At 45.6% G+C, this 25,256-nt stretch overlaps 1 protein-coding gene across 1 annotated transcript in view; it reads right to left on the minus strand.

The window, feature by feature from the left end:
• The window catches only part of LOC308315145 (zinc finger and BTB domain-containing protein 46-like), a gene marked incomplete at its 3' end in the record, with an annotated part of 85,247 nt that extends 64,502 nt beyond the window's left edge, over window positions 1-20,745 (minus strand). The window contains 1 exon segment of the mRNA XM_080762984.1: window positions 20,438-20,745.
• Window positions 20,746-25,256: the final 4,511 nt, after the last annotated feature.

Consider the following 25,256-nt stretch of genomic DNA (forward strand, 5'->3'; position numbering starts at 1 on the left):
ACAGTATACCTGTCCACCACAGGGGCAATAGCACAGTATACCTGTCCCACCACAGCAGAGTCTCTAGGGCAGGGGTATTAGCACAGTACACCTGTCCCACCACAGCGGAGTCTCTAGGGCAGGGGTATTAGCACAGTATACCTGTCCCACCACAGTGGAGTCTCTAGGGCAGGGGAATTAGCACAGTATACCTGCCCCACCACAGCGGAGTCTCTAGGGCAGGGGTATTATTAGCACAGTATACCTGTCCCACCACAGCGGAGTCTCTAGGGCAGGGGTATTAGCACAGTATACCTGTCCCACCACAGCGGAGTCTCTAGGGCAGGGGTATTAGCACAGTATACCTGTCCCACCACAGCAGAGTCATAGGGCAGGGGTAATAGCACAGTATACCTGTCCACCACAGGGGCAATAGCACAGTATACCTGCCCCCTCAGCAGAGTCTCTAGGGCAGGGGAATTAGCACAGTACACCTGTCCCACCACAAGCGGAGCTCTCTAGGGCAGGGGTATTAGCACAGTATACCTGTCCCACCACAGCGGAGTCTCTAGGGCAGGGGTATTAGCACAGTATACCTGTCCCACCACAGCGGAGTCTATAGGGCAGGGGTATTAGCACAGTATACCTGTCCCACCACAGCGGAGTCTATAGGGCAGGGGTATTAGCACAGTCAGCTCAAACGTCAAAGCCAGTGCTATTGTACGGATCAGAGACGTGCAGGAGGACAACAAAGGCAACAACAATGAAGGTGCAAAACTTTCATCAACAGCTGCCTGAGGAGGAGAATCCTGAGCATCCGCTACAGGCCAGACACCATCAGCGATAATGACCTCTGGCAGAGAGCGAGGCTACCGCCAGTGGAAGAGGAGATTAAGAGAAGAAGGTGGGGGATGGATCGGCCAATACCAGCATCACAAGACAAGCCCTTATAGATGGAACCGGCAAGGCACAAGAAAGAGAGGGAGGCGGAAGAACACCTGGCGCAGGGACCTGGAGACTGACTATCAAGCACTGTGGACTGACATGGAAACAGCTGGAAAAGAAGGCCCAGGATAGAGGACTCTGGCGAACTGTATAGTCAACGGCCTATGCTCCATGAAAAGGAGCGATATAGGCATAAGTACAGTAAGTACCTGTCCACCATGTCCACCATACTGGTAGATCGTGATCTACCAGTATCACAAAGGCTGTGCAGGTATAGATCAACATGACATGCCCTAAAAAGATATTATTTAAATGTAAAAAATAAATAAATAACCTGCAACTTGTATTAAGACAGGGCCTGTTAGCTCAAACCCACAGCACAATACTTTGTTTTCAAGTATTGTATCACAAACGTGTCAGTATAGCATTACAAAAGTGATATGCAAGAAAACCCTATATACCAATTCAAAATGTTCCCTCTGTATTTCCATATAACGCCATCGCCACTATTCCAAAGCCCGCACTCAGGGACATTGTTTAACTATTTTCAGCAATTGGATAATATCTTTCAGGTGGGTAGATCTCTAGTTGAGCTGGTCATTTTGAAAGTATAGCTCTCAAGTCAAAAAAGGGTGGTCACCCCATGTCCCCCTGCTGCTACAGGGGTTCTGATCATAAGAGTATTAAAAGGATAGAGACTGAACTGGCGCGAAGCTCCGCCCCCCTCCGCTATTCATGTCAGTGGAAGTTGCTCAGTGGCGTTTTGAAGTACCCGGAAGGCTGCCGGAAGTACCGTCTATTTCCGCATTTTTTCGCTGATTCAGCATTTGGACACCAAAGATAATGGCAACAACAAACTAGACTGGCTGTGTGAGAGAAAAGGTGCAGAATGTACTAATTAGCTACTCTAAATAAAAAAAGACTTGTGCCGTTCATTATCCTGTGTGTAAAGAGACCTATAGGACAACAGTTAACAGTTCTCCATGAGGCAAATATGTCTCTTACATTGTAATCTGGGTTCACATTTTTAAGGGTCATGACTTGAGTAAAAAAAACACATTTTATTTTATACAAAATCTAAGACATTTGATGAATAAAAATAGTAATAATTAAGAAGTAGTGAAAATAGCTGATCTATAGCTTGTAGATCGTAGTGTAGATACTCCTGGACTGGTGAAATATAACTACAAGTGAAAGTTGCTCTGGTTCAAATTTGGACCAGAGTACAATGTCACCCATCTTCAACCTATAACTGGTCCTCTCCAGAGCCATAGAGTATAGACAGAGTTGCGACGTTGAGGGGGCAGAAAACAGCCCGGTCACATGGTTCATGTATATACTTGCGTGAGCCCATAGACTCCAATGCATTAGAAGTCTACGTAGAAGAGCCGCCATTCGACTGTGTGTGAACGGAGTAGTCCCTCTATGGCTCTGGTCCTCACTAATGCTATTATAACATGGTGACACTTTTGGCTACTCGCTCCGTGTCTCCGGAAGGCTGTGGAGAACTCAGAAAGCCTCCATTTAACTTTGTTATATTATATATTCAATCCCTGCAATATTACATGAATTATCTCTTTTTATAGCAGTAATACAACACAGGCTAAACGGGAATCTTTGGTCCAGTGGTTAAGAACCATGCACAGTTAACCAACGGAGATCGCTGGAGAAGTTTGTGCCTTGTATGTTAATAATACCTGCTACTCTCACAGTAGTCCTTTTCTTTTTTTATAACCCAGACTTTTCCAATGGGTATATCAAAGATAGTTTTGATTTGAAAAGCAACAGCAGCATAGCGTCTACGATCATACCGACATAACATAAAAACAATGGATTGGTTCATAACTCACATCTTAACAGCGTCATCAAGTGTGCTCTGCCAGTGTGTGTGTGTGTGTGTGTGTGTGTTGAGTGTGTCTGTATGTACTTGTCTTGTACTACTATACTTATGAGGGCCAAACATCCGCACAACTATAGTAGAAAAGATAAATGGTTGTTTTATTCTTTAAAAAAAAAAGATGTGTGGAGTTAAAATTACACATTTAGGAACCGATTCCAGATTAGGATTAGACATTTAGAGGTTATAGGTTTAACGGTTGGGGAGGTTTCCTTTTCTATATTTTATATGTGTAGTAGTTGTACCGGTAGTTGTACAGCGATGTCACACAGATTGTTTATCCTGCAGTGTCCTGCAATATCCTAGTATAGTAATACAAACGTGTGTGCGTGCGCGCAGTGCGCGTGCGCTCTGATGCGCTTGTATCTGGACATGAGAAGCTGTCACAACAAAGAAGCGGTTCCCTCACGACTCCTCCGTGCACGACGACTGTACACCAGTCTCTGCTACACACTGTACACATGCTGACTGTACACCAGTCTCTGCTACACACTGTACACATGCTGACTGTACACCAGTCTCTGCTACACACTGTACACATGCTGACTGTACACCAGTCTCTGATACACACTGTACACATGCTGACTGTACACCGGTCTCTGATACACACTGTACACATGCTGACTGTACACCAGTCTCTGCTACACACTGTACACATGCTGACTGTACACCAGTCTCTGCTACACACTGTACACATGCTGACTGTACACCAGTCTCTGCTACACACTGTACACATGCTGACTGTACACCAGTCTCTGCTACACATGGTACACATGCTGACTGTACACCGGTCTCTGATACACACTGTACACATGCTGACTGTACACCGGTCTCTGATACACACTGTACACATGCTGACTGTACACCAGTCTCTGCTACACACTGTACACATGCTGACTGTACACCAGTCTCTGCTACACACTGTACACATGCTGACTGTACACCAGTCTCTGCTACACACTGTACACATGCTGACTGTACACCAGTCTCTGCTACACACTGTACACATGCTGACTGTACACCAGTCTCTGCTACACATGGTACACATGCTGACTGTACACCGGTCTCTGATACACACTGTACACATGCTGACTGTACACCAGTCTCTGCTACACATGGTACACATGCTGACTGTACACCGGTCTCTGATACACACTGTACACATGCTGACTGTACACCAGTCTCTGCTACACACTGTACACATGCTGACTGTACACCGGTCTCTGCTACACACTGTACACATGCTGACTGTACACCAGTCTCTGCTACACACTGTACACATGCTGACTGTACACCAGTCTCTGCTACACACTGTACACATGCTGACTGTACACCAGTCTCTGCTACACACTGTACACATGCTGACTGTACACCAGTCTCTGCTACACACTGTACACATGCTGACTGTACACCAGTCTCTGCTACACATGGTACACATGCTGACTGTACACCAGTCTCTGATACACACTGTACACATGCTGACTGTACACCAGTCTCTGCTACACATGGTACACAATACACATGCTGACTGTACACCAGTCTCTGCTACACACTGTACACATGCTGACTGTACCACGCTGTGAGAGCAAACACAGTCACCACTGCTACCACTAACACACACACACACACACACACACACACACACACACACACACACACACACACACACACACACACACACACACACACACACACACACACACCATTTTAAACGACTTAAACCCTCAGTCCTTCTTTTAGTATACCAAAATCTCAAAACAAAATACAAAAAAAATCAAGCTTTTGGCAAATGTTCCCCCCAGAATATGGATGCTGGGGTTCAAATGGTTAATATAATATACAAAATATAAATAATATATACAGTACTGATATCTTTTTCGGACAGGTGTCCCTTATTTGAATTTCAGGACGATATAGTTGGCAACCCTATATAGTCACCACCAGTAACCACTACGCACACACGCACACACACACACACACACACACGCACAAACACACACACACACACACACACAGACACAGACACAGACACACACACACACACACACACACACACGCACAGACACACACACACACACACACACACACACACACACACACACACACACACACACACACACACACACACACACACACACACACACACACACACACACACACACACACACACACACACACACACACACACACACACACACACACACACACACACACACACACACACACGTAAGACATAAAGAAAGAAACGTCACAAATACAGGACACAAGACTGTGCAGAGGAGCAGGAAGATGATATGACATTTTATCCAGGAAGTCAACATGCAGCAGGTCCTGTTGGTTTTGGGCTTAACGGAGAAACCACTGCAGACTGAAGGCTAATTGTTGTTTGTTAAAAGAAGAGCGTGTTTTCTCTCCCTCTCTGTGTGTGTGTGTGTGTGTGTGTGTGTAGTCTGTTGATGGTGAGTCACTGTTGGCGGCCCAGTCACTCTGTGGTGGTGCCGAGGTGTGTGTGTGTGTGTGTGTGTGTGTGCGTGCGTGCGTTGGTGTGTGTGTGTGTGTCTAAGGGTAACTTGGCGTGACTGACACTCTGTCAGACAAGCAAACAGAGGCATCTTCTCAAATCCACACTGGGCCACAGCTACCAATGAGCTCACACGGAGGGGAGTGTTAAAAAGCCACAGCCTAAGTGTGTATACTCACTCACGGGTTCCAACGTGGCGACGCCCTGCTCGCCACCCCCCCCACCCCCCCACCCATCACGGCAAATAGTAAAACAAGACTTCGACTAATCTGATTTACAAACACTAACTCTGAGGGCGAAAACACCCACAGTGTGTTCAGTATTTCCTTTATCCTTATGCCCACTTGAATCCTATAAGTGTCCCTATTCCTGCGGTCGAACACTCGTTTTAGCCACAGTGACGTCACGCAAGTAGTACGTGACAATTAAGGGAAAGGGAATCGACGTCACTCGAGTGTTGTTGGGAGGCACAAACGAAGGTGCTTCTTGCCTGGATTTATCTTCTTTTTCTGGCTTGGGACGGGAGAGAGTTTGACAATATATCTGGATGTCCCGTTTTCCTTTTCCATGTTTGCAGGTCCCTGCAATGTGATCCTTAACCATAGCTCTGTGCTATAGGACAGAAAGAAAGACATGTTGTTTGCACCTCCAAGACAATACAAAATACCTGTATGTGTGTCACAAATAATATAGCACCTGGGGACACCATGCAGCCAACGAAGCATCTAGGGCAGGACCTCTTGGCTGAGATATAGATTTAAAATGTTCAGAGATAGCTTCATGTACCACCACTTAAAGCCTCTGTACCGTTCACTTTGTACTTTGACTGCTCTTATAGTCTACACACCAAACAGAACTACAAGCTCTGTAGTAGTTAAAAATAGTTCAATTAGCCAATCTACATCGACACGTTGTTAGCTTGTAGATCGGCTATTTGTACTATTTTAAAAATGGGCAAATAAGTTTAGGTATAAGGGGTAAGGGGTGGCGCAAGATATAGGACTTAAGTTTTTGCCACGGACACAGTTGTCCATGTGTGGACATATTGGGTTTAGGGATAAGGGGGTAAGGGTCTTTGCCACGGACACATTTGTGACACATGTGTGGACATATTGGGTTTAGGGATAAGGGGGTAAGGGTCTTTGCCACGGACACATTTGTGACACATGTGCGGACATATTGACGACCCCTGTTGGAGACACCCGATACAGGGTTTCAAGTGGTTAACATGGAACATTAGGAGGAAGATGGATTCCTGTGGATGGAGATGGACGCTATAGCATGCGACTGCTGCAACCCAGCACAGACACAGCACAGGAACTGGGTAATTTCCATAGACAGTGTTTATAATGACACAGTTGTGTATATATATATAACAGCCCAGAGGCTGCGTTGTCACTCATCAAGCTGATCAGAAAACAAGAACAAAACAAAGCAGCTACTGTACTTCCGTTGATGAGTCTCCCCGGTAGCTTTTTTTTGTTTTTATACAACGCCGTCCTTCAACGGCGAGGAGGGGGAGCGGGAGAAAAGAAGGTGAGATAAAGGTAGAGAAATGAGGAGGAGAGAAGAGGAGTATCTAAATATAGATAGACTCACATTTTGGAGTCAGAAGAGGGAGAGAGACAGTGAAGGGTAAGAAACAGGGAGGGAGGGATGGGTAGGTGAGGAGGGAAGGAGGAGAGAGAATCTGATGGAAGAGAGCGAATGGTAGCTCAGAGAGAGAGAAAGGGAGGAAGGGAGGGGAGAGAGAGAGTGACGGAGAAGATGAAGTCTAAAAAAAGGAGAAAAGGGAACAAAGGAAAGCGCAGTACAGATGAAAGTAAAGAGTGGTGGTGAGTACAGATGGAGTAGTGAAAGATGAATGGAAGGAGAGTCGGGAGGGAGGGAGGGAGGGAGGGGAGAGAGAGCATCAGTGCAGCCAGAGAAGGATGCTTCAGGGAGCCCAGGGTCGCTTCCTTAAATTGACACTGTAAAAACCCCAGTGTCAACTGTACTCCGGGTACTCTGAACCACCTCAGCCCAAAATAGAGAGAATAGCTCATCTACAAACTATCTGGCAACCTTATGGTATTTTTAAGACTTTATGTGATAAAGACAGTAAACATGGAGAGAGAAAGAGCAGCAAATGGTCTCGGGGCGGTCAGGAATTGAACCGGCGGGGATCAGGCTCACTGCCAGGCATTTGACCCAATAGTGTTACGGCCCCTATAACCACTCAGGTTAATGTGGTAAGAGTTTGCAGTGTATTGTTGATTTGTTGTTTAGTGGACACTACAGCTTAGAACACATAACATGGGGACGTGGCTCTATTGTTCCCTCGACACGGACATGTTTCCAATAAGCATTCAACACATCAAAACATGGAATCAATGTGCTACTGTTTCATCATGGACTTTTATCTTATAATATCAGGCATGGCTCCCGCAAAGACAATGGAGCCCTTTTGTGTAACCTAAAGTGTCCTGTCGCTAATCGATGGAAGGCGCGAGGCCATCAGATCCCTTTGTTTTGTCTTTGTCTCTCCGCAATGCACCCGTATAGGCTATTCATGGAACCGCCACGCCGATGTGTGAGCAGGTATACTACAAAAGAACATGAAAACCAAAACAGTCCATTATCACTTTAAAAAAAAAAACATTTTGAATCCTGATTGTTAACAAGAAAAGAAGAACGTGGTATATACTGAAGAAGACATGGAGGGTGATGTGGCTTAAGGCCAGCATGTCCACACTCACTGATTGATGACGCGAGATGGTCTACCGCACAAACGCCTCACCTGTCATCCCCTGCCTCGCCTTCAGACACTCGCCATGTCGTGTTAACCTGAACGTGGTTTGACACGTCGTGACCGCCACCCGTTGACTAACATCAACGACCGCCACATGCTAACTGCCTTTTTGGAACCAACTGCAACTTTTCTTTTACTTTTTTTTCTCTCTCTCTCACAGCAATGGAAAGAACAGCAAACCCAACGAACGTTATGTACAGAAATGCCAAAGCCAAAAAAAAAATAAGGGAAGAAGAGAGTGGGAGTGGGAGAGACAAGAGACAAAAGGACCACTGTGTATGTAAAACTCCTGTGATCGCGCCCACCGTCGCTAAAGAAATGACACCCACCATGGAAAGCTAATTTTGAAGAAGTCGTGCATTCCCACATTGTGAGACATTGCCGACGGTGTCAGGTGTCTGACCAAAACACCACTCATCAGGCTATAGCGGAGCCTCCCATGACACGCACACGCACGCACACACACACACACACACACGCACACACACACACACACACACACACACACACCAAAACAACTATGAGGGTGGGGGGGGGAGCAAAACAGACAAGGGCGCAAGAGAAAAGGCCCAGCCATAGTATATAGATAAAGGTGGAGAAAGAGAGAATGGGTGGAAAGAGGATGACCGGGAGGACAGAAAACAAGAGAGGGAAAGATGAGCGTTGCCAACTCGCAGGGTTCATTGACAGGACGAGTGACTGAACAAAACCCCAGCGACAATGACTGGGGTTTTTGCATATAGTGTAAGCGAGTGTGCGTGTGTGTGTGTGTGTGTGTGTGTGCGTGTGCGTGTAAAAGGAATAAAGGGTGGGGGGATGGGAGGAGTGGTGTAGTGCGGGATCACCAGCAGCAGCAGATTGAAAGGAGGATGTGAACCTACTCGCTTCTGTTTTCATTGGCGACCTCGCGGGGCCTCCTTCGTTCTCCTTCGCACCTCAACCTGCTGCTGTCGGCCCAAAAAACGGAAGCATGCAAAGCAAAGAGAGACAGCACCGCCGGCCGGGTCACTTCAACGGGCTCTATCTATGCACACACGACGACGCCATTAGAAAGAACTGCATGGGCCCCCGTCCTTCTCTTCACAGGTGTTGACGATGATAGTAACGAAGGCTCTGTTCCGTTCTGGTCAAACAGAGTCATAGGGTGCTGCTATAGAGCGTCGCAGTCCCGCCCCCTCGCTCATGACGACGCCAGGCCCAGGAAATGAATCCCAATGCATTTTTCCCATAGACATTTCAAAAAGTATTTATTTAAACTAAAGACCTTTTAAGCGTGGTACGAAGCCAACTCGAGTCGTGACAAATCATGACAACAAATACAATATTTTGGACCAAACAAATAATTACAAAGAAGAAAAAATACAAAGAAAGTGTGCCATTTTTTTCTACTTTCTAATTCTTTGTTGGCCCAAAAAGTTTTGTTTGTTGTCATGATTTGTCACGACAAGAGTTGGCTTTGTCCGCGGCGTAAACATCTTTAAATAAATACTTTCTGAAAAGTCTATGAGGAAAATGAACAGGGATTTATTTTCCGGGTCTCTCGGGTCCGGGGCGGGACTGCGACGCTCTATTGGGGAGGCATACTTTGGTCAGACATAAGTCTGAGAGTGTACAAATGTACACATGCACAGTCTCAGAGTTACGGGGGGTTCCATGAAATTAAAACGTTTGAAAACCACTGTTACACTAAGTCTAAATGGAACAGTATCATCTGTTAACACCTGTGAAGGAAGTATCAAAGCTGCCCGGAAGTAGGAAGAGTTATTGTGTGTGTAGAAGCCATTCCAGTGCCACAGTAACACGCTAAGAAAGACTCAGTCCCGTCTTTGATGTCCAACAATGTCTCCCTTCTCCACTTGACCATTAGTGTTACTTATAACCTGAACCGCTGGAATAAAGAACCTAGTGTGGGAGGCTTACTTCAAGAGAATGAAGAAGTTAACGTTTATTTGTCACTCACTCCTACAGGCAGAAGTAGGGGAATGTTGCCGAGCCATGTTCCACAACACTGTGCTAACAATAGCAATACAATATACACACGATAATAACAGTTAATAGCTGGAATGTAATGGGGGGGAAACAAAACACACACACACACACACACACACACACACACACACACACACACACACAATAAGATCAAATATGGTTATGAAATTCACTGCAGATGCCGAAAGGCTCATCTCCAATATAAACCACGAAATAACTTAAAGTTAAAGTAAAAGCACAGTAGTCTTAGAAAACCAGCTATGACCTAATACTCTGTCGAAACAAAAGGCATTGCTCGCTGAAAACAACCCACAAAACATATTGTACAGTACCTCACATGTCCAAAACTGTTACTTTTCTTCAGGATTCAAATGAAAAAAAGAAAGTAGAAAAAGCTTTTTTTTTTAAATCCTGGAAAGTAACAGTTTTTTTTTTTTTACATGACGATATGTACTGTACAAATTACAATATGTTGCCCACGCTGTTGTATGATCAAGTATGGAGTTAATTTATATGAAGAAAGTTAGAATATATGAGCCAAGGGGTGATATGCATTTGTTTGCGGAGAAGGAAGAGTGGACTATACCGTTCGCTCGCTCGGCACTGATTAAGTGGAGGTTAAAACACAAACTTCAGGGGTTGGTGGGGTGGGGGGGTGGGAGTGGTGGTGGGAGGGAGAGGTGGGGGGGGGGGGGGTATTAAAAATGAGAAAGGGAACAGGGAGGAGAGGGTAAGAATGAGAAAGGGAGTAGGGGAAGGGTAAAAATGAGAAATGAGAGTAGGGGAGGCCACAGGAGGCACCTGGCCCACTTACAGCAAGAGGAGGGGGTGGTGTGGGAGGAGGAAGAGGATGAGGAGGAGGGGAGGGAGGGGGGGGGGGGGGTGGGAGATTAAGAAGGAGAGGGAGGGAGGGAGGGAGGGAGGGAGGGAGGGAGGGGGAGGCCTGGAAGAGAAAAGAGCGGAGGAGGGGAGGGGAGAGGAGAGGAGAGGCAGCTGGGAGGGATACAGGGGGCACGGTGAGGGCAGGGGGTGGAGAAAACAAGGCAAAGTAGAATCAAGGAGAAAGGTGAGGAGTGAAGGGAGAGAGAGAGAGAGAGAGAGAGAGAGAGAGAGGAGGAGGAGATAGAGTGAAGAGAATAGATGTGGTAATGGAAGTGTGTGTGTGTGGGGGGGGGGGGGGGGTGAAGGGCAGAGGACGAGGCGAGTGAGAGAAGAAGAGGCGGCGGCGGGGGTTGGATGGAACGGGGAGGACAAGGGTTGGTGTGTCTGTGTCTGTGTGTGTGTGTGTGTGTGTGTGTGTGTGTGTGTGTGTGTGTGTGTGTGTGTGTGTGTGTGTGTGTGTCTGTGTGTGTGTGTGTGTCTGTGTGTGTGTGTGTGTGTGCGAGTGTGCGTGGGTGTCTAAAAAATTATCATGAAAAACTAACACCACACCAAAAGTATTTGAATAACCGACCCGTAACAGGTTGGTTCCATCTCGCATACTGTCTAGCGGCCCGCGTCCGCCCGCCCGTCCACCCATAATAATAATATCCCCACCAAACAGCCCACCCACCCGCCCACCCACAAGTCCACGCTCCACCTCAAATCAATGAATATTTCATGGCCTGCATGATGGCACTTTTAAAGCAAAAACTAATTAGCGAATCCAAGTTGATCTGGCATTAGTCATATCAGTCCAATTAAAAGCCCGGGCCTACTGTACATGTTAATGGCAGCGAAGTGGAATAATTGTATGTTGAGCAGGGGAGAGAATGTTAAACAGGCCTTGTTAGCAGCACTTTAGCACTCTAGCCTGAACCCATGGCTGGATTACAAAACTCTCCAAAAGCACCAAACCAGGATAATGTTTCGTTAGCAATACAGATGCATGTGCGCGCCTCATGGTCTCTCGCACACACACACGCACATGCACACGCACGCACGCGCACACACGCGCACACACACTTTACAATTATCCAAAGAAAACTCTGTCCATTAGGGGTGTTATCATCAGTTCCATATACACTGTTATAGGGATCGGGGCCAATGCTTATAGACAAAAAAAACAAGAGGAATGTGTGTCCAGGGGAGAGGGTTTTATGCTTCAGTTAATGATGTTAAACAGTAATCCTAATGTTGCCAGAGGCTCACAGGTCAGACACAATGTTGGTACAAGAAGCAGGGACTGGGACGAATCTATATTCTGCCTTCAGTTCAGACCGCGCTTCTGTGGTTCCAGAGTGGTCAATACAAGGTCGGACGGAGCTCGTGTTTGGGTGGTGTTGGGTCGAGAAAGGTGTTAGTTTTTTTACTTGGGTTTTCCCCAAACCTTGCTCTGTGTGTGTGTGTGTGTGTGTGTGTGTGTGTGTGTGTGTGTGTGTGTGTGTGTGTGTGTGTGAGAGGATCAGTTTAGAGTGAGACAGACAGCATTGACAACCTCAGACTAAACCGTGCTGCGTGGAAACGCAACGCAATAACAATGTTCTGGAACACTTTCATTGGGGACGTCTTTTTTTATCCAAGACCCCCCACCCCCCCCCAAAAAATGTCAAATAAATAAATAATGAAATCCTCTCCTTCTCTCTCTCTCTCTCTCTGTCACTTCCTTTCCCTCTGCCTCTCGTACCTCCCTGTCTCTCACTCACCTGCAGCTTTGATATGCTAATCTCACGCCAGTCGAAAGCCCGGGGCTAGTTGACTGTTTCTAAAGATGTATTTGCTCAAAGGCGGCGCTGGATTTCAGCATCAAATGTGGGAATAAAAGACAAACTCTCGCTCGCTGGCAAAATAACTACAAACAAATATACACACATAACTGTGCTTTCAGAGCTGCTGCGTGCAGGAATATATTTGCACTAATGGATGCTAAGCCTGAAAACATATTTGTTTGCTCATATACCTGAAAACGAAGCGGGATTCAAGGGCAATTAGAATCCAGACTTTCTTCTATGTTGTTTATACAAACAAGACACCAAAGGAAGGGTTTTGTGAAGAATCCCCCGTCCTAAAATCGTGCACCATCCATGATGATCAAGTACTACCTAATTAAAGTGTTTAAATTGGTCTCAAAAAGGTGATAAATCTTTGCGAGGCGAGTCCTCTGGACAAAGTTGTCCATTTCTAAGTTGTCACTTAGAAATTGTGACGTCTTCATTCTCCACCTATTTATTATTTTCTTAGCCACCTAATGGCGGCTAAGAAAATAATATAAGTGTGTGTGTGTGTGTGTAATGATAATAAATTGCATTCTTATAGCGCTTTTCCAAATGCTCAAAGCGCTTTACAATGGTTCATTCATACACTGGGAGGTGAAGCGGCGAACAGTCGACACCAGCATCCTCACTTCCCACATCCACACACCAATGGTGGCGAGCTCACACCGAACCGACTCATTGGAGGCAATGTAGGGTTCAGTGTCTTGCCCAAGGACACTTCGACATGTGGACAGGAGGAGCCGGGATTCGAACCGCCGACCCAGGGATCATTGGACGACCTGCTCTACCTCCTGAGCCACAGCCGCTGTGTGTGTGTGCTTGTGAGCGCGTGTGAGCGCGTGTGTGTTCAGTAGTTTGCATGTTGTAGTTTTTTCCCCCATTGGCTGACATGAGTTTGCTCCGAGAGGCCAGCTCTGCCACATAATTACACAGTATGGGCTGACAGATAACTAACCTTACGGTATACAAAGCATACTTCTGGGAATTCAGTGTCAATATTTAGGCAAATGAGGTCAACGTTGGTGATATTTAAAAGCAAACAAATGATTGTGGACATAAGTAAATTATTTTACAATCACAAAGACATAATTTTAGACATAATTATTTTGCTGTGTCAGAGACAACTCTAATGTGTGTCGGGTAAGGTCTAGGAAAACCCCAAAACCATATATAGTGTCTCAAGTCTAGTGCACACCTTTATTTTCTTCAAAAAGATTTGGTGTAGAGGGGAAAAAAAGTAAAGAGCCTAGCATAGACCCCTGTGGGACTGCAGAAGTATATAGGATTTATTGTCCCTTGTTGGGTCATTGGGTTCGTATAAACCTCAGTAATTATATTTTTAACACATTCTTGACATTGCTTGTCATATGTACAGTATATATATATATCATTTTTCATTTATCTGGAAAAAAAAATAAAGAATTAATTTGTTATTTCCCCTTGGTCTGTGTAAGGGCACGAATGTTTGCCTGGGGAAATACCCTTAAAATCATTTATGGTTAGGCTAGGGCTATACGGTTTCAAAGCTATTGGAACGAAACGGGAGATAATTATGCAAACAGAATTTGAAAACAGGGCTGGGGGCGATATGGACAAAATCAAATATCACAATGTTGGTGAGGTTACATTGGTGTGGTTGTTATGTGCAATTTGGATGTAGGGTTTGTTCCTGGAAGCTGAAACCGTCCTTGGCACGTACACAAACGTGCCAATGAAAGAAACAGTGATATAGTGACATCACAATATCATCCCCTCCCCTAACCCCTCCCCCTTCATCATACAACCACAGGTGTGGGTGTGGCTATAGTTCAGGTGGATTCACCCCCTATCGCCAACCAGCAAACCAGGCATACTTAATGAAGTGGACGGCGTGTCCACATAAAAATGACATTACAAATACTGTACACTTATTTAACAATAATACCTGATGATCATGTTTTAGGGTGGGAAAAAAGTCATGGCACTCCATCTTTAACCTTGTGAAATGATGCCTATAACCCTAAACGTATTAATAACCTTAATACAAGAAATGGCGGGGGGGCGAGCCATCCGCATACAAAATGGGGGTAAGTGTGCTTTGGGGCGAGCGTTTCGGTTACTACGGGTATTGCCAGGAGGAGAAACGTACTCGCATACACGTTCCCTATAAGACCAACCAGCAGGGGTCAGCAGCGAGAAGAGACAACAGTACATACATGGGGACTTGGTATAGTGGGAATTGGCTGAACAACTAAATTGGGATAAAAACGAGGGAAAGGATGTAAAGAATTGAAAGGGAAAAAAAGAGTGGGACCAAAAAAAACATTGTTTAGTCTGAACCATGTAAGGATTTTCACATTAAACCTCTGTATAAAATGAACCACTTACTGCGAAATGGACAAAAAAAAGGGAAAAGAGACTGTCTAAGTCTGGACCCAGAAGATGTCTGGTAATAGGGCATATGATTGCCTGCACTAGCAGTTTGATGAAAAGTTGATTTTCTTCCCCGTTCGTCTTTTTGAAGAATAACAGTTCAGATTCACGAAATCTCCCGACGGTTTGCAAATTTTGACAGCCGCAAAAGCCCTATAATGAGATCTTAAAAGTGACCTCTCTTTAGTTTAAACCCAAATAAACAGTCCAATTAAACCACAAGACAACAAGCACATATTCAGTCTTTTTTTTTTGAGAGATATATGCATATTGTTACTTGTTTATATGAAGATAATTTGACGAGAATACGAAGAATATAACCCGGAGAAGATAGTTGGGACAATCTTATAGCAATATCACAGCAGCATCTTCTCATTTAGAAAAGACACACATACAGTCACACACACACACACACACACACACACACACACACACACACACACACACACAGGTGGATGTTAATATTTCATTGTGTGTGTGTGTGTGTGTGTGTGTGTGTGTGTGTGTGTGTGTGTGTGTGTGTGTGTGTGTGTGTGTGTGTGTGTGTGTTTTCATGCATGGGGGTTGCTTAAGTTGAAGTCACCTGTCCTCTCAGCTACGAAAGGACAATCACATCAGTTCGGGGGACAGCACGCACACACGCACACCCACACACACACACACACACACACACGCGCACACACGCCCACCCACACACACACACATCCCCCCACCTAACAACTCAACCCAGGGGGATTAAGAACACCTGTATTCTGCATTGCACAATGAACTGAATAGAAGCAGCTAAGCTAAAAAAGCCTCAGAGTCATTAACTGGATGGGGGTGTTTTGTGTGTGTGTGTGTGTGTGTGTGTGTGTGTGTGTGTGTGTGTGTGTGTGTGTGTGTGTGTGTGTGTGTGTGTGTGTGTGTGTGCGTGTTGTTGGGGCTGTTGAGGTTGTTGGCTTAATGTGTGGCGAACTGTCACGACACGAATCAAACGTGAGAATAATAATATTCACAGATATTAAGGAGAGAGAGAGAGAGAGAGAGAGAGAGAGAGAGAGAGAGAGAGAGAGAGAGAGAGAGAGAGAGAGTGAGTTGTCAGAGAATTCCGGAGAGACGTGGCGTGTAATGGGAGATGTGTCAACACATGCAAGTCTAAACGGTTCATTTTGCAGTGCGTTAGCCAAACAGGTGTTCCCATTAACAAGTGAGCTCCAAAGGGATCCGAGATACAGAGAGACTGGCAGAGAGGGATGGTGAGAGGGCGATAGAAAGAGAGAGAGAGAGAGAGAGAGGAGGATGGAGAGATAGAGGAGGACGGGGAGATGGAGAGAGGGAGAGAAGGATGGAGAGAGGACGGGGAGATGGAGAGAGAGGATGGGGAGATGGAGAGAGAGAGAGAGCGGAGGATGGAGAGATGGAGAGAGAGAGGAGGATGGAGAGATGGAGAGAGAGAGGAGGACGGGGAGATGGAGAGGGAGAGAAGGATGGAGAGATGGAGAGAGGGACAGAAGGATGGAGAGATGGAGAGAGGGAGAGGAGGATGGAGAGATGGAGAGAGAGAGGACGGGGAGATGGAGAGAGAGAGAGGAGGATGGAGAGATGGAGAGAGGGACAGAAGGATGGAGAGATGGAGAGAGGGACAGAAGGATGGAGAGATGGAACGAGAGAGAGAGAGAGAGGGAGGGGGAGGGGGGAGAAAGCGGGGGTGAGAGAAAGGTAGAGACACTAGGGTTCTAGGAAAGAATAATTGGGTCTTTATGGAGCGTTTGCCCTCTTTTCTCTATTTGTGAAGAATATACAGTAAGATAGAGTGGAGGGCTGCATGGCTTACTGTCAAGTTGTCAACACACACACACACACACACACACACACGTGTGAGGGGGCAGCGAGCGCAGCTCTTCCCCTGGGTTCTAGTAGCTAGAGCCAGCTAACCTGTTACCACACAGTTCATCCCACAACCTGGGAGTACGCACAGGCTCCACCCACACACGTACAAGCAAGCTAACACACAAACACGCACGCATATATACTGTACGCTCTGCACGCACAGGCACACACACACACACACACACACACACACACACACACACACACTAAGAGGCAGCAAGTATCACTATAGAAGCTCACCTCTCAAGAGGTAAACAGTCATTTCATCACCCACATCATCTCTCAATTTTCTAAGTTAAATTGGCAACTGTTTAAAAATCCCGTCCTCTTACTATAAACCATTTAGTTTAGTTTTATTCTGTCTTCTGTCCATTCATTGTGCCTCTTTAGTTTAACTCCGAGAGTGTAAATAATGGACTCTTGTCTTTACCATGTTCACAGTTAAAGTATAAGACTGCATCTTCTGGCTGTTATTGGTCCAGGTTTCACATTGGTGGCAGGAGGGGTTTAAATCGATTTACCCCCGCGCACGACGCACACACATATATGCACACACGCACGCACGCACACACGCACAAACACACACACACACACACAGAGTGTTAATTTAACTCTGGGAATATACAAGTGGAACCGAATACAGGTCCATTTGGTTCCGTTTGTACACTCTCAGAGTGCACAAACACACACAGACATGCACTGACACTATATAGGCCTATACATATCGTCTCTGTCGGGTGGAAACTTCATATGTCCGAAACTGTGACTTTCCAGGATTCCAAGATCGACAAGTTGAAAGCGCGTCGCTTCACGCATCGTTTAATTAAAGTGCTTGTGGGTCTGCTACTTTTGTGTGATACCGTATAGCATGATCAAGTATATATAGGGCACTAATTTACGGGGGGGGGGGAGGGAAACAGTTAAAATATGGAGATGATAAGAGGTTTCTGCCCAACAGACAGCGACAGCATATACAGTTATACACCACTGCTGTCCCCCTAGCCTAATATTGACACTACACAGCCACACCTGAGGGAAGCGAGCTCAGCAGGGGGACAGTGCAGGGAGGCCGAGGCGACAAGACTCAAAAGCATTCCGAGACACCGATCCACGCCAAGATGGCAGCTTGCTGTCAGCCCCTGTCTCTGGATGTGACTCCGCTCGTGTGTGAATGTTAGTTTGTGGCTGACACCATCTAAAGCCTCGTCCTGCCAATCACAACACCGCTGTGTGCGCAAGGCAGGAGGAGTGCACACATGGACACACAGACACTACTGCTGCACCCAACACACACACACACAGAGACAGAGAGAGGGACACACGCACGCGCGCACGCACACACACACACACACACACACACACACACACACCCACGCACGTCGCACGCACGCACCACAGGGAGAGAGATAAAGTTTGTCTGACCCTTTTTAATTCAAAGCAAATATGACCAAAAAAACCCTCATTGACTATTTCATGCACTTTTGGACAAATCCTAGATGCTCCATGTGTATTATTATGCAGTCAGTCTCTCCAGTCTTAAGGTTTGCAGCACATATTACATACATGGTTCGAAAACTAAGAAAAGTGGAAGCACTTGAGGGGTTAAAAAAAAAAGAAATAAAATAGGGCTCTTATTGTATAAGGTCACATGTAGAAATGTTATTATCACATCTGAGGATTGGCTAATATATACACGTGACGTGAATCAATCAATCAATCAATCTGCAAACGGTTATGCTGCTGTATGTTTTTAGGGCAAATAAGGTTAATTACAAACAGACGCACCTTGCATGTAGAGAGCTCTAATATAGGCGCACTGTAAGCTCACGAGAGAGCGTCAATAAAAGTGGGGTTGTTCCCCTTTAGAAAATGGAGGAAGACGGAACTGACCAGTTTCAGGGGGCAGACACACACACACACACACACTCACTCAGTACACTGACTGTAGTGTAGGCTGCATCCACATAATAACTGAATAACACGCTCACGGAATAGAGACGCTCAACGAAACGCATCACGTTTCAGCCTCACAATCACCCACCACCACCACGACCGAAAAAAAGAAAAAGCTAAAACACTTGACGCCACACTTTGAAACTCTCCCATCCGCGCAGCCATGGGCAGCCATAAAGAAAAGCAGCACGGGGGATCAGCAGAGATGATTATCAGCTGTTATTGCCTCAACAGCACAATTACCACAAAATTACCCAACAAGACAAGAAGAGCTAGAGCACCAAATGTCTGAAAACAAACCCCCCCCCCCCCATATAGTCTCTAGTCTCTTGTCTAGTCTGGTTATAGTCTAGGGGTGGATGTTGACGCAGCAAAAAAAAATTCCAGCTGGAGAAATCCCCCTTTTGGAGGTTAACCGAGGGGAGGTGAAGGAAGACATGGGGCTTTCAGTCTCAACGAGCAAATCCCCCCCAAGACTCTGAAGGAACCGCGGACTGAGGCAACAGGGCATCATGCATGCTTCCGCGGAAGCCGTCGCCCCCCAATACAATATACGGTTATAATTCCGTCACAAACTTTCAGGATTTCATCTCTTAGTTTCAATCAAATCTCTTTAAAATCAAGGTGCGAGAGCGAGACCCCCACGGCCACGGTCCAGACAGACATGATATCCAACATAATAGTCTTTCTAGAGACATCACAGAGCTGGCTACCTGACGTGTTTATAATATATCCAATAATAATGCTACCCATAGCCCTTTTATGGGGAGCTTGTCTTCTTGCCATTTCATAATAAAACCCCTCTCTGTTAATTATTTCACATGCAAAGCAGCGCACAAATAAACCAAGCCGAATGGCCGAAACATCATACTAATAATAGACCAAATAATGATACAGGCATGTCCAGAAAATATCAACAAGAGAATTCGAGCCAGATGTCCGTCAGTCACCGTCACGTATCATACTAGACTCAGGTAGGCGGGCGGACTTTCAGACAGTCGCTTGGAGGGCATAGCTGTCAAAATATACACTTGTCTCGTCCGCCCAAAACATGGATATATAAATCACATGTACAATACATACAACACACATCGGTTCCAAGTAATACGACGACTGTAGAGTTTCATTGTTTCGCGTTTCACCCTCAACCTGTGTGCGTCTTTAACACGAACTACAACATGAGAGGCTAGACACGGCTCCTCTCTGCTCGCTCTACGTGAATAAAGAAAACTAATTGTTGACATGCCAGCTCAATCATTGTTAATACCATAAAGACACGGACATGATGACAGCCTTTCATTTGAGGATATATATCTTATAAAACCCACGCGTGGGGGGCAGATAGATAGATAGATCGTGGGAGAATGAACGGAAGTGAGACATACCTGTTACCCCATGGGGTCTGGGGTAGACGCGGTGCTGTGCTGCTGCTGTGACGGTTCTCTTTGGACTCCAATCTGCCGTGTGACAGCGTGAGAGAGAGAGAGAGAGAGAAAGAGAGAGAGGAAAGGAAAAGGAACGGGGGGTATCTATGTATATGTATGTTAACACAATACTATTATTTTTCTGCCCCTTCTTCTTCTTCTTCTTCTGACGCCTTTTTCTCCCTTTCTCTCTTTTTAAGTGTTATATTCCCCTGCTTTCTCTCTCCCACTCTCCTCTCGCGCCTCTCCGCCAGGCTTCTCTTTTTTTCGCTCTCTCTCTCTCCCCCTCCTCCCCTGCTTTTCCGTGTCTTGGTATCAGGAACCAGCCTCCCCTTCTTCAGTCTCTCTCTCTCTCTCTCTCTCTCTCTCTCTCTCCCTCCCCCCACCCCCTCCAGTTCATAGCGCTGTGTCCCTGTATCTCCTCTGCTCTCTCTCTCTCTCTCTGGGCAGAGTCAGGAAATGAGGCAACAGGAACGCACATGCGGATCCATCTGATCTGCGACCAGTTCCACTGAGTCTCCTTATCAGTGAGTGACACTCAATCACATTGTGTCATTTCACTCATTATTATTATTTTTGAGTAACACTTCTTAGTGATTCTAGCAGAATGACTTTGGGCAAAAGGCTAGATTAGCCTACAGATTGGGATTTATAATTATTATAATAATAATTGTAATTATTATTGCTAGTATAATGCCAGTGGTTCCCAAACATTTTCATGCCAGGGATTGAGGGATATGTATTTGAACAAACAAAGAGGTAGGAGCGCACAGCGATAGTGGGGAGGTGCTGACCACAGGAGACAAAACTTGAAAAAGGGGATGGTAAATTGGTAAATGGTGCATTTATATAGCGCCTTTATCCAAGGCGCTTTACATAGCAAGGCACCAACCAGCACATCAGGAGCAATTAGGGGTTCAGAGTCTTGCTCAAGGACACTTCGACACCAACTCTGGGATTACACACAGCACGTAATCATGATGCAACAACATGTTTTATTATAAGACCAACGTTTCGCCACCAATTCTTCAGGCCAGGGTATGATATTTGAGATATGTATTTGGCCACAGACCTATACTGCACCTGAAAAGATTTTGTGCCATGGACAACCCCAGAAGGGGAAGATTTGTGTTTTAGAAATTAAAACATTTCTAAATGATTACAACTCTGGGGGTTAAAACAAAGAAAGGCCCCACTTTGAGATCCACTGATTTCTGCAATACAAATTCTGCAGTTCTAGTTAGAGCGGTCAGTGACAAGATGAAGATACAAACAGAGGGTTGGGTAACAATCTAAACGTGAACCCATTTGAACGTACATGTAGAAGCTGTGGGTCTCAGTCATGTATGATGACTTCTGGGCTGAGTTGCCATGTCTAAGTGATGAACAGGGACTTGCAGTGCACCACACACCCTCTTGTGGTAAGACAAGAAAACACCAATCAATCACATGAAGGGAATATTGACACTCTAACTCTACTGTATAGTGCATTCGGAAAACACAGTTGTAAACTTTGTTGGTCTGTTGCACACATGTGACGTTTGACAAAAGTCACGGACAATTCCATGATAGTGTTACTTCACCTCTCCGCTGCTCCGCACATGATGGATCAACCGGATTGTTTTTCTCTTTTTCAGCTTCAACAGACTGCAATTCTTTCTTCATCTTCAATGAGAGAGAGAGGGGGGAGGGAGGGGAGGGGAGGGGGAGAGGGAGAGAGAGAGATCATAAAATGCTGACACAACTCTTGGGTTCATACATCAGTTTTTGTTGTAAATCTGCTATCTTATCTATAGGGACCATGTGGAGTGGAGGCAGCAACACAGTTGGTTATACATGTTTAAATTATCTTTACTGTGAATAGGAAGACCATCACGCACGGACATGTTTGTATATAGTGGGGTGTAGTATTTTGCATACTTGCTGCTGTATTATATGTTGCCGTGCTACAATTTACAATTTAGGCATTTAGCAGACGCTCTTAATACAGCGCTTTGATGTGATTTTTGTACGTGTGAATGAAAGAATATCAATAGGCACCTTTTGGGAGTACAAATCACAGTAGTATTATTTGTTCTGATACAACTGACAAATTAACTTGAACCTTTTTTATTATTATGTTTTGATTGAATACTATGTAAAGTTTGTAAACAGCATATACAGTATACAGTCAGACATTAAGGCTAAAGTGATAAAAACAAGTCCTGGGGACTTGTTTCCATTGTGGTCCACTGGTCCTAAAACACAGCCGCCCGAGACAAATCCGGCGACCTCGGGCGGTTTCTACCTTAACCTTAACCTCAGTGACAAAATCTAACCCTATTCCTAAACTTAACCTCAGTAAAAACTCATTAAACTTATTTCTAATATTATCCTCAGTAAAACAAATACAAGAATACAGGAAACGGCCCAGCGGGCAGTTGGCGAAAATGTTTTTTATGTGTGGTTTATTGCGACCGCAGGTCGCAGTTAACTATTGAATATAGCATTACCCGTCAGTGTGTGTGTGTTGGTCCATTGGTTGGTTGGTCACCCCAGGCAAGCCCCCATAGGCCTAGCCCTATATGGTGCCCAGGTCATTGTGACATCACGTGACATCAGGGATGGACATAGACTAAATGCGAACTGCTGTCGCAGTTAAGCCCATATATGGAGATCCCTGATGTCATCAATATTGGCCATGCTGCAGCAACTCTACAACTGACCTCAAACCTTAGATGTCCATATATGGATATATGTCAGAACCTCCTTCCCCATCCATCCTTCCTCTTCGATGTCTCCCTTTTGAACCCCATGGTTTACCCAACTTCTAGACCAATCAGTGAATGGGGTGATAGGTGAAAAGACTTGCTCCAGAGTGAAAAGACTTGTCTGATAGTAAAAACAGAGAGATGGGTCTGTGTCCGCGGTGATAGCTGATCATCACCGCGACTGACGTAATGGTGTAGTTTTCCAACCCTTTAAAAACGACATTGTGGTGATAAGCCATCACCAAAAAACTGGAGTATGTATGAGCCTTTACTGGTTGTAATGAGGAACTAGACATGATGCGTTTCTCCAGAAGCAAGTTCTGTATGACTAGACGAGGGGGGGGGGGGGGGGGGGGGGGGACACACATACAGTAGTGTTGGTTCGGAGAAGTATACGAAAGGTTTACGACGAAGTAGAGCATGACTGGTATAAAGCCAGAGGTGTTGTTGCGTGCGTTGTGGTTGTGTGTAAAAGCCTTTGTGAAATATGTCAGTCGTGAGAGTGTAATGCGTGGCATGACACAGCAGCAGGGGGTATCGTCCCGCTTCCATCAGCCGGGGCGGCGGGGCTGTGCCAAGGACCGGATAACAGTGGATGTCAGGCCATGTTGTGGATTAAGCCTGTAGGTCTGTAATGCTGCTCAGGCACACATCTCTCTCTCTCTCTCTCTCTCTCCCCCTCTCTCTCTCTCTCTCTCTCTCTCTCTCTCTCCGGGTGTCTCTCTGTCTCACTGAGTAGGGTCTGCTGGAACAAGCTGCTTTGCTTCGCTCAAAGCCGCGCTGCATCACGCCAGCGTTGCCCACGCTCAATCCGCCCCACACGACAAGCCTGACCCTTAGCCTAGTGTTGCCATGTCTGCTTATTAATAAGCGACTTAGGGATGTTTGTTTTTCCTGTAAAGATGCTTGTATATACCGGCAGCAACCATTTCGTACCAGCTTTGTGTTGTCAAAATGTTTTCAAAATATTTCAAGTTTTCCTTTTACAATAACAGATCTACAAGCCCACAACGAGCTTATAGATCGTCTATGTTCAATTAGCCGAGGTGCATCTTGGGTTCAAGTGCTCTGGCCTAATAAAAGTCACTTATCTCGGGCTTGTTTTCATATAGGCCTGGACGCTTAGTTCTCTCGCTAAACCTGGCAACACTGCTGCCCCCAGCCACTCTCTCCCTCCCTCTGTCGCTCCTTATGGAGGGGCTTAAGAGTCATTAGGCCACTTACACGCGTGTATTCTTCCATACATGTGCTCATCAAAGAAATCCACTCAAAGGGAAGAGAAGAGTGGAATTCGGAGGGACAGACAGTGGGACATGTGTAGTACAGCGGGCGTCATTTGGGGTCCCACATGGAGCGATGGCGTCAGTCTGCCACCCCCTAGCGTTGGCAATTAACCTCAAATTCACCTTTTTTTATGCAAATGTCTGCTATCTCTTTTCTGCAGATGAATCTGGTTTTAGATCTGCACTGAGTGCATCTCAATCCACTATAGGACTTCTACGACCACAATGGAAACAAAACACCCCATTGTGTTATCCCTTTAGCCTAAAGGTCCGTGCACACTGCTGCGTTCTTCAGGGTTTTAAGCAGCGTTTTCTCGCCGGTTTTCCGAAAAACGCGTCCAGTCTGCAAGGACGTTTAATAAAGTATTCAATCAATCAATCAATCAATCAAAATGTCCATCCATCTAAATGTGGCACACGTTCTAGACACGTTCTTGTCTTGTCGAATATCCATTCATTCATCACCCACTTTGAACCAAAGCAAATATAGAACTACATGCCGACAACGTGTAATGCAATATTATGTGTCGTGACTCTGTGAGCTTGTAGATCGGATATTTTAGATATTTCTATGTGTATGATGATGCAGATTTGGTGCCTTGCGTGCGTGCGTGTGTGTGTGTGTGTGTGAGAGTGAGAGAGAGAGAGTGATTGTCCTAGAAACACACAGGAATAAACCTGATATACGATGACTTCAGATAGTTCAAAATTCACAGAAAAATGTCATCACATTTGTACTCTCCCAGA

This window comes from Protomyctophum bolini, assembly GCF_963924005.1.
Source record: "Protomyctophum bolini genome assembly, chromosome: 5".
NCBI classification, from domain to species: domain Eukaryota; kingdom Metazoa; phylum Chordata; class Actinopteri; order Myctophiformes; family Myctophidae; genus Protomyctophum; species Protomyctophum bolini.